Source organism: Capsicum annuum, chromosome 6 (assembly GCF_002878395.1).
Source record: "Capsicum annuum cultivar UCD-10X-F1 chromosome 6, UCD10Xv1.1, whole genome shotgun sequence".
Classification (NCBI taxonomy): Eukaryota; Viridiplantae; Streptophyta; class Magnoliopsida; order Solanales; family Solanaceae; genus Capsicum; species Capsicum annuum.
The window spans coordinates 33,609,631-33,622,558 of NC_061116.1; the positions used below are offsets into that span (position 1 = coordinate 33,609,631).

The 12,928-nt window shown below is 32.8% G+C and overlaps 1 long non-coding RNA gene across 1 annotated transcript; it reads left to right on the forward strand.

Annotated features, from left to right (window-relative positions):
- Nucleotides 1-258: 258 nt before the first annotated feature.
- On the forward strand, nt 259-12,274 carry LOC107875085. The gene is made up of 3 exons (XR_001675736.2): nt 259-391; nt 4,565-4,642; nt 11,809-12,274. It is a non-coding gene; the product is annotated as an uncharacterized LOC107875085 (long non-coding RNA).
- The last annotated feature ends 654 nt before the right edge of the window (nt 12,275-12,928 follow it).

A 12,928-nucleotide genomic window follows, 5' to 3' on the forward strand; every position in this document is an offset into this window, starting at 1 on the left:
GTAAATTTCATCCTTTTTCCTTTTTTAATTTAACATCAATTTTTTTTTTTTTTATAAAAGACATAAAGACACCACTAAAGTTGTCTCAAATTCTCATAAAGACATTTTAAGTTTGTGTGGGTCTTACCCCACTAAACTTGCAAAGACTATTATAAATACACACTTTAATCGATTTTCAGTTCATGTGTGTTGTCACGCAAGTCACACGTGTGAATGAGAAATATTTTGTATAGGAACCAATTAAAAAATGCCATGTGGAAAGGATCGGACTTTATTCTTTCTTTATGAGTGTTATCTTCTCTTCTTCCTCAATTCTCAATTAATGGCTGGAGAAGCTTGGAAGATCTATTCAAAACAAATTTGCTCCTTCTCAATAAAATCAGATTAAAAGGTAAGAAATTTTCATGTATTTGCTTTAATTTCTTCTTCTTTTATACACAAGTGATGAAATCAAGTTTGTCAATTATGATTAGGTTTTGAGATAAACTATTGTTATAATGTCAAATAGATTACAAATAGATCTCCTGATACAACTATTAGTAACCAGATTACGAAATAGAAAAATCTCGATAAAAGTTCATTGAGTTACAGTATTGTACATAATCAACATAACACTAATTCAAAATCTCGATTACAAGTTCTTTGAATTATAGTGTTACTTATAATCAAGATTTTAATAAGAACAATAATTCTTAAGCAAATTGAAGGAAAGTAAAAAAAAAATAGAATAAGGATGAATCTACAGTACCCTCTTCAAGCTTTTGTAAGCGTGTTTGGACATATTTTCAGAAATCATCATTCCTTCTCTTCTCCAATTCCTTATGAAGTAAGCTTTCACAAGATTTTTAATCTTTGAAAATTTTAATTTTAATCCTCCTCCCCCCTCCTCCCCTCCCCCATTTTTTTTCAGAGAAAAAATGGAATCTGAGACCTGATAAAAAAGTGAGCGACGAAATAGACCCTTAATAATTTTTTTTAATTAAATTAATACTAATATTATTTTAAATAAGTGTGATACACACGTGGTTGTTGAGTCTAAAGTTGGACTGAAAATCAATCAAAAGTATATATTTACAATGATCTTTATAAATTTTGTGGGGGTAATAGCACCTTCACAAACTTAAAACGTCTTTTTAAAAATTTGAGATAATTTCAGTGGTGTCACTATGTCTTTTCTCATTTTTTTAAAACATAACTCTAACTCATATTTAAACATTTGGGTAATAGTTTCTTTCAAATTAAAATATTCAAAAAGCATAAATTAATTCTTCAATATGAAGCATGAGTTTATGCTAAAAGTTAAAGTAGACTACATTAGTTATAAATTATTAATTAAGATTTAAGGAAGAAAGCAAGTGTTTTTGGGAATAGCAAAAGTTGTCCTGTAAAAGATTCAAAAAAAAAAAAACCTTTCCTCAAAAGTGAATAACACTTTTTGAGGGGAAAACAGATACAAATATAGCTACGGGTGGACATAATATGGTACATATCAAATTACCATATTAAACTGAAACTTTTGATATCATGATTTTGTTATTATGATATTTGGTGTGGATATGATATACATTTAATTTATTTTTTTTTGGTATTTGATGCGGCATTAAAATTTATAAATGACATATCGAAATACCGAATATCATACTAAAGTATATAGTTGCACAAATAATTTATATATATTATTAAAATATTAATAAATACACAATGTAGTACTAAATGTTTGTGTTCGAACTCTAGCTATTCTATCTTGATTTTGAATATTTTTTTATGTAATTGATTAACAAAAGAAATTATTTATACTTTCTTTTGAATATATATTTTTACATATGTAATGTGTTAGTACGATACAATGATATGTTTTTTTTAAAAGTTGAAATCATAATACTCTATTATACGAGAATATATTATCGAAGTTGAATAAACATGGTTACCCATTACCACATCGTGACATCAAAATCGAACTTCAAAATATCGAACCTTGCTGAATTATTATGGTGTGGTAATTGTATAGTACTTTTAAAAATCTAATACCAAAATTACTATACCGAAATTTCAAATAACATACCACGCCATACCATGTCCACCCTTACATGGAAAAATGAGCTAAAAGGGATACTTGAGAGTTGAATGAATTAAAAGGGACACATATCTAATCAAAGTCAGTTAAGTGAATTTGGACCTAATTATAATTCATGAAATATTGAGAACAAGTATTGCAATATTGAAAAATTATTTTTTCTCTGTCATATTTCAAGTTTCAAACTTTCAATTCTATCCTTCCTCATTTCTCTTTTTCTTCACCTATTTCTTTTTTTTTTTTCCTTTTCCTCTTCTTTATCTTCTTTCTCTTTTTCATAGTTGCCATGTTTCTTCTGTATTTTTTTTTCTGTCTTATCTTTTTTTTTTTCTGAGTGTTTTGAATTCTCATGTTTTTATTTGTGTGTTTTCATCTTATTCCGTTTCTTCATTTAGATTTGGTTGTAAAAAAACAGAGAATATTTGGTGAAAAAAATTACAGTCATCGAAAAATAATTGAGAGTTGTTAAGCAATTGAAAAATATTATTTAAATAATTTAGAATTGTTTAAGCAAACAAAAAATATTATTTTAATAACTCAAGAGTTTCTTAAACATCTGTTAGTTGTTTGGAAGTAGTGATGATGTGGAGGAGGGGAGTGGTTTCTAAAGGGGGATATTGTTTAAATAATTAGGAGTTGTTTAAGAAAATGAAAGATGTTGCTTAAATAATAAAAAATTATTTAAACATCTGCTAATTGTTTGGAGGGGGTTAGAGGCGCGGGAAGAGGGGATGGGGATGGGGCTGAGGGGATGGAGGAGGGAGAATGAAATAAGTAGCGGGAGGTTTGTGTAAATAAAAAAATTTATGAATATTTAAAAATATGTGTCATCATCACTAATTAAAAAAGCGTGCCTTCTACTACATTCTTAAGAGTTGTGTCCCATTTTTTTTTTCACTCTCAAAAAAGTCCTTTTTAATTCCCCCCCCCCCCCCCCCCCTACATATAGCCACTATGATCAAGTTTTAAGAGGCCAAAACTGTTGTTACTTATCCTTTCAAAAAAGAAAATTTCTTATTTTTAAAAAAGTGAGGTGTTTGACATGTTTTTTGGGGAGGGACAATTAAAAAAGACATTTAGCAGTGAAAATAAAGAAAATAGGACACAACTCTTAAATGATTTACACATTTTCACACCCCCATAAGTTTTTTTATTTATACAAACCTCCCACTAATTTTTTCCTTCTCCTCTTTCACCCCCTTCCCCTCTCGGCGCCCGTAACCACCTCTAATACTCCATGTTGTCAATATTTTCAAACAACTAGTAGATGTTTAAACAACATCTTTCATTTTCTTAAACAACTCCCGATTGTTTAAACAATATCCCTCCTCCCCTCCCCAAACCACCATCCTCCTCTACATCATTACCACATTCAAACAACTACCAGATGTTTAAACAACCCTCGACTATTTAAATACTATCTTTCATTTTCTTAAACAACTTTTGATTGTTTAAACATTTTTCGATTGCTTAAACAACCCTCGATTATTTTTCGATGATTGTAATTTCTTTCACTCAATATTCACGGGAAATTTTCACAACGAAATCTGAATGAAGAAGTAGAATAAGATAAAAACTCACAAATAAAAAGATGAAAATTCTAGACGAAGGTAAAGAGAAAAAAAAAGAAAAAAATGGCAAAAAGATAAGGCAGAGGAAAAAATTGTAGAAGAAAAATGACAAATATGAAAAAGAGGAAGAAGAAGAAGTAGGGGAAAAGGAAAAAGGGCAAAAAAAGAAGCAGGTGAAGAAAAAGAGAAATGATGAAGGACAAGATTGAAATTTTGAAAGTTTAAAATTTGAAATATGAAAGAGAGAAAATAATTTTTAATATTGTAATATTTATTCCCAGTGTCTTACAAATTATAATTAGAACCTAAATTCACTTAGTTGACTTTGACTAGATATGTGTCCCTTTTAATTCATCCAACTCTCAAGTATCTGTAACGACCCATTTTATCGTTACTAAATTATTCATAATAAATTCATAAAAATTCTTAATTTTCATTCCTCAATATTAACTTGTGTCCAAAATAGGCAATATTTTATTTATTAGGTCACATTAAACTTTTCGGCGAAGATTTTAGCCTTCGGATGTGTCTAGATAGACTCAAACCCGATGAATTTAATTATTCATGAGTTATAATATCAATAATTTATATGAAATTTCTTTAGGTATGAATTAAAGTCGTACAATATCCCTAACACAAAGTTAAGTATAAAACTTTCTTTCCTATACAGTTTCGATATGGGTTTCTATTAGAGGAAACTTCAAATGATCATATCTCATTGAATATAAGGATTTTCGGATCCCTATACCTACCAAATCAAATATCTCTGAGTCCTCTTTCCAATGCAACAAACCGTTTCTCAGTCTGAATTCAGAGTAAAAAGTTATGACTGTTTTACTGAGTACTCTCTGGGCAAAAATGAGATTTTGTTGTACCGAAAATTTTGATGATGTTTAAATCAACTTCAGATGTATTTTAGGTCTAAAACCCCAAAATTTCATTCCTCAACCCTGGAGAGATGATTTTCCAAAGCTTAAGGTGAAATTCCTTCGTTGAGGTAAGTTTTTCCATTATTTTCTTCGTCTTTTAATTCTTTAACATCTTGAAATCCTTAAAAAGACTTTTAATGGTGGAATTTTTTGTGGGAATACTCATGGGTGTTTTTAATATGACCTGAAGCTGATTCTAAACTATAAATTAAAGATTTCTAAAATGAATTTCATAAACTAGATAATGAATTTTGATGATTAGGAACCTTGAATTCCGTAAAGATGAGACCTTTAACATAAAAACTTCATTAATGGGGATGAGTTAATTTTGAAAGAGCTAATTAATGGTTAATTGAATTGGGGAATGATATAGACCTTGAATTAAGGGAAGAATTAGTGGGTTTGAATCCCCACGATATTTGTTTGAAGAGTAATTATTTAATTACTCTTATACTTGCTTGATTTTTAGATGATTGATTGTTCCAAGGCATGAAAGAAAGGAAAGAGCATCCTTATTGCAACTTGCTTCTTCCAAAAGTTTGGCGTACAGGTAGGCTAGGTTTAATGAGTAGAAGATTCTGTTATATTATACTTTCATAATTTAGAATTGATGGGAGAAAGAATGTCTAGGCCTGCAGGCATGGAGTTGAGGTGGATAAAGACACGAGAACTTGACTTTAATCCCAAAAACTATATTATTGATTAATTATATGATATTTGTGATATTATGTGCTATGTGCTGCAATGAGATTGTTATAAATGAAGGATGTGGACATGATAGTTCTTAGTTGTTCTGGTGATGAACCTAGTTGAGTTATAATGATATTAAGTTGTACGTGTTGGACAATAATATGGTGAGGAGAACCATGCTAGGATTAAGTACTAATGAGCATAGTAATATCTAAAGGATAGATGACTTAAATTAGTGTGATGATTGTATTATGTGGAAAGGGGTAGTAACATTTTAATAATTAATGAGTAAGTAATACTCCAATAGTGACTTGCATGCTTAAGTGTTAAATTGTGATTTATTTTATGATATTCTTATTTTAGTATTGATAAAATCACTTTATCTATTGAATGCCCATGAGAGGCTAAATTGGTGATAATGATGATTTATTGAAATGTGCCTATGAGAGGCTTGTTTAATAATGATAACTCCTTGTATTAATGCCATGAATAACTTGGTGATGTTTGGATTGTTGATGCGTGTATAAATGATTCTTGAAATTTACTTGATGGAATTGTCTCATGACTTTAAGTGTACTTATAAACTTGGAACATCGTATTGTATGTTGTGAGGAAGTGTAAATTTGATATTGATATTACTTATTTATGGTGGATCGGGTACCGTGCCGGTACAGATATGTATATGTTGGATCGGGTACCACATTGATACGGATATGTATATAATGGATCAGGTACCACGCTTGTACGAATATGTATATGTTAGATCGGATACCATACTAGTACGGATATGTATATGATGGATCGGGTACCACACCGGTATATATATTGTAAGACCCCATAAAATTCTCTCATAGTCTGAGCCTTAGAGCGTGTCAAGTGAAGCGTAAATCCCCTAAAAGATTAAGAAGTGACTTCTCAAGTGAGAAATATTTTAAACCGTTTAGAATTTTCCTAATATCGAATTTTTTTCATGTAGATAATTGAATAACCTTTCCATCGATACCAATTTCCTCAAAATTCGACATCGGATGAGGAAGTTATGGCCATTTTACTAAGAGCTGTCGGAATTGCCCAGGTGCGATAGACAGGTTGACGGACCGTCAAGCTTGCAACGGACCGTCGTAACCAAGGCAGTGACTCTCTTTTCTGGCCTAAGTTCGACAGCCAAGACGACGAACCGTCAAGCTAGCGACGGACCGTCGCTAAGACCGTCGCTACTGAGTCAGTGTGGCCTTTTTCTGACCAACGTGCAACGGACGATCCGACGGGCCATCAGACTAGTGAAAGACCGTCACTTCGACCTTCGCAAATCCCGTTCAGTATTTTTAAGTCATTTTTAAAAAAGGGTTTTTTGGTGTTTTCCCACCCTTTTTATACTTATATATCTTGAATGAAGCTGAGGGCTTCATTTCTCATCCATAACATCAAATTAAATTTTCTTTCAAGATCAAAAACCCAAGAACAAGATCAAAACCCTTCTTCAAGAAAAATCAAGAAAATTAAGAATCTCTCCAAGAGCCTTCAAGAAAGAGTTTCCTAAGGTATGCAGATGTTAATTCTTGGGCCCTTTCATCTAAGAAGCTCAAGAATCCTTTTCTAAATTTCAAAGATCTTATGTTTATGAGTTTTCATGATTCATATGAGTTGAAATTGAAGTTCATGCTATTATTGAGTTTTAATTCATGTTTTGATTACAGGGTTTTCAAGCTTTGGCCCTAGTAGGTGATATTCATGATAAACCCTCTTCAAGTTGCTTGTTAAGTGATGTGTTCATGTCAATTAAGTGTAGAAATTGTTGAATAAACAAAGCATGATCCTCATATGTTTGATAAAATGCTTATGTGAAGAAATTAGAGACATTATAGCATGTTGAATAAAAATCTCCAATTATGTGCAAGCTCATGCATACCAAGTTTATTAAAAAGCCTTAGTGAATGAATTGTAACATGATAGCATGAAATTCCCCAATTATGTGTTCTTTAATGTATGCTAAGTGTTTGATGCAAGACCTTGTTGAATGGAGTATGATCCAATAGCATGTCTTCCTATATTATCACATGTTTATGATTTTTAAATGCTTGAAGAGATGCTTTAGTGATTGTGATGGTGAATGAATGTCCATGGTCATGATTATTCAAGAATGGTTGTGTTTTACTTTTATGTTATCGAGTCCTGGGGTTATTTATACCGGATAAATTAGCTGCAGTCTAGAGCCCGTGTCAGTTTTCACGTTAATCTCAGTCAAGCCACGATTCTCAGAACTCAGTGAGTTATAGAACTCAGTACTCCCAGACTGTTACAAAATTTAAGTAACCTCAGTATCATTAGCATTCTAGCCTCATTTAAGTACTCAACTGAGATCTAGTAGTATTTAAGTGTTCGGTTCAGACCTCAATAGCATTCAAGTAATCTATTCAGAGCTCAGTACAGTCAGATAACGAGATTCAGTAGTATTCCATCAGATAATGAAACTAAGTGAACTCAGCTTAACTCAGTTAGATTATTTGAGAAATATGATCAGTAACAGATTTAGCTCAGTTTAAATTCAGTTAAGAATAAGTCCAGAGTCTTTCAGTTGGGAGTAGGAGCAAGCACCGAACGAGTGCAGGGATGACGACTTTCCTGTTAGAGAGGCAAAGTTGTTAGCAGCAATCCCTGAACTCCTAAACTGCGTAGCCAGCGCAGGACCAGGAGTCACCCGTTAGATAAAGGCTTGAATATTATACTGCCTTAGGCTTGGCTTCCTATTCAGGGTCACCCATCAGAGAGGCTTGACCAGAGTAGAGGTCTTTACCGGTGGCATGGTATTGACACCTTTCCAGCTGGGATTACAGGTTGGATCCCATTAGTTCAGATTTGAGGCATGTCGGTTAAGTGAGAACTCCCACAGTTATAGTTTCAGTATCAGTCTTCAGAGTAGAACTCAAAAATCAGGACTATCAGATACAGTCACCTATCTTAGTACGAAACTCAGATAGTTCCATAGATTCATGGACCACCTGCTAGATAGGCCTGGTCTCTCATAAAGTTAATCAGTATCAGTACTAATAGATTCAGAGATCACCCGTTAGATAGGACTGATCTCAGTCTCAGGTTCATTTGATTATTCTCATTATCTAATTCAGAGATTTTCCCCTAGATTGGTCTGATCTCAAACATAATCATTTCTTATCATTGATAGTAGATTCAGGGATCATCCGTTAGAAAGGTTTGATCTCAGATTTAGTCAATTAATTGTAGCAAGCTCAGAACTCAGTTATTGATATGAGTAAATTCAGTTAATCAGCTTTAGTATCATCAGTTTCCGAGATCACTCTTTAGATAGGACTGATCTCAACTTCAGTACTCAGTTATCAATATTAGAAGTTTCAGTTGTTCAGTATCTCAGTATTAGTAGTGAATGTATATGTCAGTAAAGAAGTACCCGAGTTTCAGTATTCAGAGTCACGATGATTTCAGTTATGGTTTGTGCATTCATACATATGTCCTCATTCAGTACTCTCAAGATTATTCAGTTAAGTACTTGTTCATGCATAAGCCCTTGCATTTAGCCTTACCTCATCTTGCATACTCAGTATATTCCCACGTACTGATGCATTTATGCTATGGTGTTTTACTTTACACCATAGGTTCAGAGGCATGAGGTCCAGAGTACCCTTAGCAGCTCAGTCTCAGTCAGTAGTAGTAGACATAGCAATGAGTCCTCTTCATTTGAGAATGATCCTTATTTTATTATCGCATTAGATTTAGTTTATTTTCAGTAGACAGAGTTAGTTGGGGACATGTCCCATCAACTCCACAGTTCAGACAGTCTAGAGGCTTTTCGGACAGATGTATCAGTATTCAATTTTTAGTTTTAAGTATTTTATATATTTTGAACCTTATGGCAAGTTTTCTGCTAGTTTTCCATATTTATTATATTATATTATGCAGAGCTCAGGTACAAATATCAGTAGAAGGTTAGCTTATGGTCCTTCGAGATCATGAGCACCATGAACAACTAGGGGTAGTCTTGGGTCGTTATAGATATGTATATAATGGAGCGGGTACCACACCGGTCGGATATATATATGTTGGATAGGGTACCACACTGGTACAAATATGTGTATGTTGGATCAGGTACCACGCTGGTACAGATATGTATATAATGGATTGGGTACCATGCTGGTACGAATATGTATATGGTGGATCGGGTACCACGCCGATACGGTATATGAACATAGATTGTTCGCTACAGGTCATGACTATTTAGGAAAAAATAAGTCCCATATTATGTGTGTATATATTTGTGTTGAGTCTGTGGATGTTGATAGTATGGTTGATACTCTTGATGGTTATGTGGCTTGTTTGTGACCACTGTTTGATCTATTATTGTTGTATTATTCATTCATTGGGTATTTGATTGTGTGATATGTATTTGAAGAAGTGAAACTTTATACTTACTTATATGTTGGTTGACTAGCTTCATTTATACGTGTTTTAATCATAGCTTACCAGAATAGCTAGTTATCATTCTTTAATATTATATGAGAGCATTTGGTTGTTAGATAGAGATTAGTGTGGCTTGTCTTTGATTACGGGTTTGTTCCTATGAATATGTATAATGAAAAAGATAAGGTGAATAAAGAGGAATAGTGATGTATTAGCGTTGGATTGTGGTTTATTGTGTGAATTAATGACGCTAGAGTATATTAGTAGTGAATATAATACCGATGGAGTTTGAAGAGTAAATGGATGATGTAACTTATATAGGTTAAGTAATAATGTTATTACAGCCTTGGTTGAATTATATTTCATTCAAAATATCATGATTTATTTTTTGTAATTCTACTTTATGATTATATGAACTAACACGGTCGGCCGATGATGCCTATCAGTACATGTGGTTGTACTGAACCTACTCTTCTACATTCCTTATTGGGGGGTAGACTAAATGCAAGTTAGTTTGCAGTAACTTCTGCACTTTCTTCCTGGCAGATGTTAGAGTCCTTGTATTATTTATTTCATTGTCAGTCTATGCTATTATAGATAGCTCTTGTACATGTCTGAGCAAGTCTTGGGATAGTGAAGAACATTTGTAAGAATTTTTGAAAAAGCTTATTTATTAGTATTTAATTTACTTTATATTTCCTTAAAAATAAAAGTTTTCCGCATATTTTTAGTTGGGTAATAAAGGGTTCTCCTAGCTACTTGTAATAGTGTAGGTACCCGCACAGCCCGTTAGCCTGGGTCATGACCGTATTCTTTTTAGCTCATTTTTTCTATTTAACACTCTATTTGGATAGTGGTTTTCCATGGTTTCATAATGTATGGTACTATATTACTGTACAGTATAGTACAATACCATGTTTGGATAGACTAAATCGTTCATTGTTGTTTAATAATAGTTTTATTATTTGGTTTGACAGTATGGTATTATATCATAACTAGTAAGTTTACTAAAATACTTAATTATTATAAATATTAAATTTATCAATAATTGTTAATAAAATAATTTTTTTCCTACTAATTTGTCATAAATTATATCATGTAGATATATTAAGTTGTTAAATTCACGAAATAAAAGGGTAGATCAAAATAAATATAACCATATTCATTTTTTATAGTAATAAATTTTATTTCTTTTTGGTGTTTTGGGACGTGATATCAATGACAAGTACAAAGCCTAAATCCATCTTTTGTGTATGCTACGGGCATGTTCGGTATTGAATTCAAAAAATATTTTCTAGAAAATTGAATTATTTCTTACTTATTTTCTTGTATTCGTTATGCAAATAGAAAAATATTTTCTAAAAGCATTTCTATATATCTAACACAAAATATTAAAAACAAATATGACAAAGGTGGCGGGGCAAGAAAATATTTAAATTTTTTTAAAAAAATATTTGGGGCGTGGGGTAGTGGAGTAGGAGGTTGGGATAGGGACTGAGGTAAGAAAAAAGTTTTAATTTTTTTTTTAAAAAATAATTTTTTTGTTTGGGGGAGGGAGGGGGGAGTTGGTGAGGGGGTGATGTAAGAATTTTTTCTTAAAAGTTTTAAAACATAAATTTTAAAAATAAAAAGGTAATTGGTGGAAGAGGGGGGACTAGTAGGTTGGGGGGCTTGGGGGGGGGGGGAAGAAAACATTTTTGAATTTTTGAAAAAAACAAATTAAAAAAAATAAATTAAGGTAGGGGTTTGTCGGGGGTGGGGTTAGGTTAATGCAGGAGGTGGGATAAGCAAAAGTTTGAAATATTTTAAAAAAAAATTAGGGAGGGGGGAGGATGGAGGGAGGAGGGGAGAGGGGGAGAGGGGAAGGGTGAAGGGGGTAGAGTGAGACTGGTGGGGTGAGGGGTGGGGTAGGAGGTGGAGTTACATAATATAAGGTGAAGGCTAAAATGGAATTATATAACATTAAGTAAGGGCATAACTGGAAAAAAAGAGGCAAACCATGGGATACAGATAAGTCGTTAATTTGACGGCTAGCTAGCACCTTTTAAGCCTAAATTATCATGCATTTCCATTCATTTAATGTTACTCTCTTACGTAATGCTCATTTATGTAGATAAAAGTTAAAAGAGAAGATTGGGCAAGTCATTCAAGTCATCAAGAGGCCAAATGTGAAGGAAATGAGTCATCCACTTCGCATCCGCTTCACATCTGCTTTGGAGATGCTAGCAATTTGCTCTCTGTCTGCTCTTCATCCGCTTTAGATCCGCTCAAGCAGATCAAAATAAGGTGGCAATTTTGTAATTTCCATCAAATGTAGAGTGGAGTTTAAAAGGAGGGTTTAGCTCCTTTTTCAAGACCTAGTTTTCATCTTTTGAAGATAGCCTCCCTTTTAGCTCTTAGCTTCTCTCTTCTCTTTTAGCACTTATCTTTTTATCTTTTGAGAATTTTGTACTAAGCTTGAATGAAAAATACGTGGTAGTGATTTTTCTTTGAAGAATTATTGAAACCTCAAGTGTGGAATTACATTGTCTCTATCTCTCATGGATGAGGTTAATGATAACTTTGGTATATTCTTATCCTGTTTATCTATGAATAGCTAAGTTTCAATCTTGGGGTTATTCTTGCTTAGATAGTGGTAGTGCATGGGTTTTAGCTAATTATTTTTCTAATTAGTTAGTTGTGATGGGTGTTGCATTTGTTTCATGAATTAATTGAGAGTTGAGGATTGCAAACTCCAATCACCCTAGAACCCATGTCATTCTCGAAAGAGAGGACATGGGTGAGGAATAAATGCAACGAATAACTTGATTCATTTCATTTAATGATATCTCTTAGACATAAGGATGTCAATTGAGACAATAGATGTGGGAAATTGTCACGTTTGTGAGGTGTTCGAAAGAACCCATTTGTGAAATTTGGTGTTGTAATTGAAAGATTGACACCAATACATTGACATCTAGCCTACCCATGACTTTTAGCTAAAAGTTGAATAAATGGCCAAATACCCATACATGATCCCACACCTATAACTGCATAACCCCAAGGCTTATTCTCAATTGAATTCACTCTTAGCATTCTTCAACGTCAAGCTAGTGCACTAAAATAGAAGTAGTTGTCATTCATAAACACATTCAAACTAAATCCCCCATTTTACATTTATTCTTGCTTTATTCACACTATGGGTCATCTCTTAGTAGACTATCAATACTCTTGAGTTTTGAATTCCATGCTTT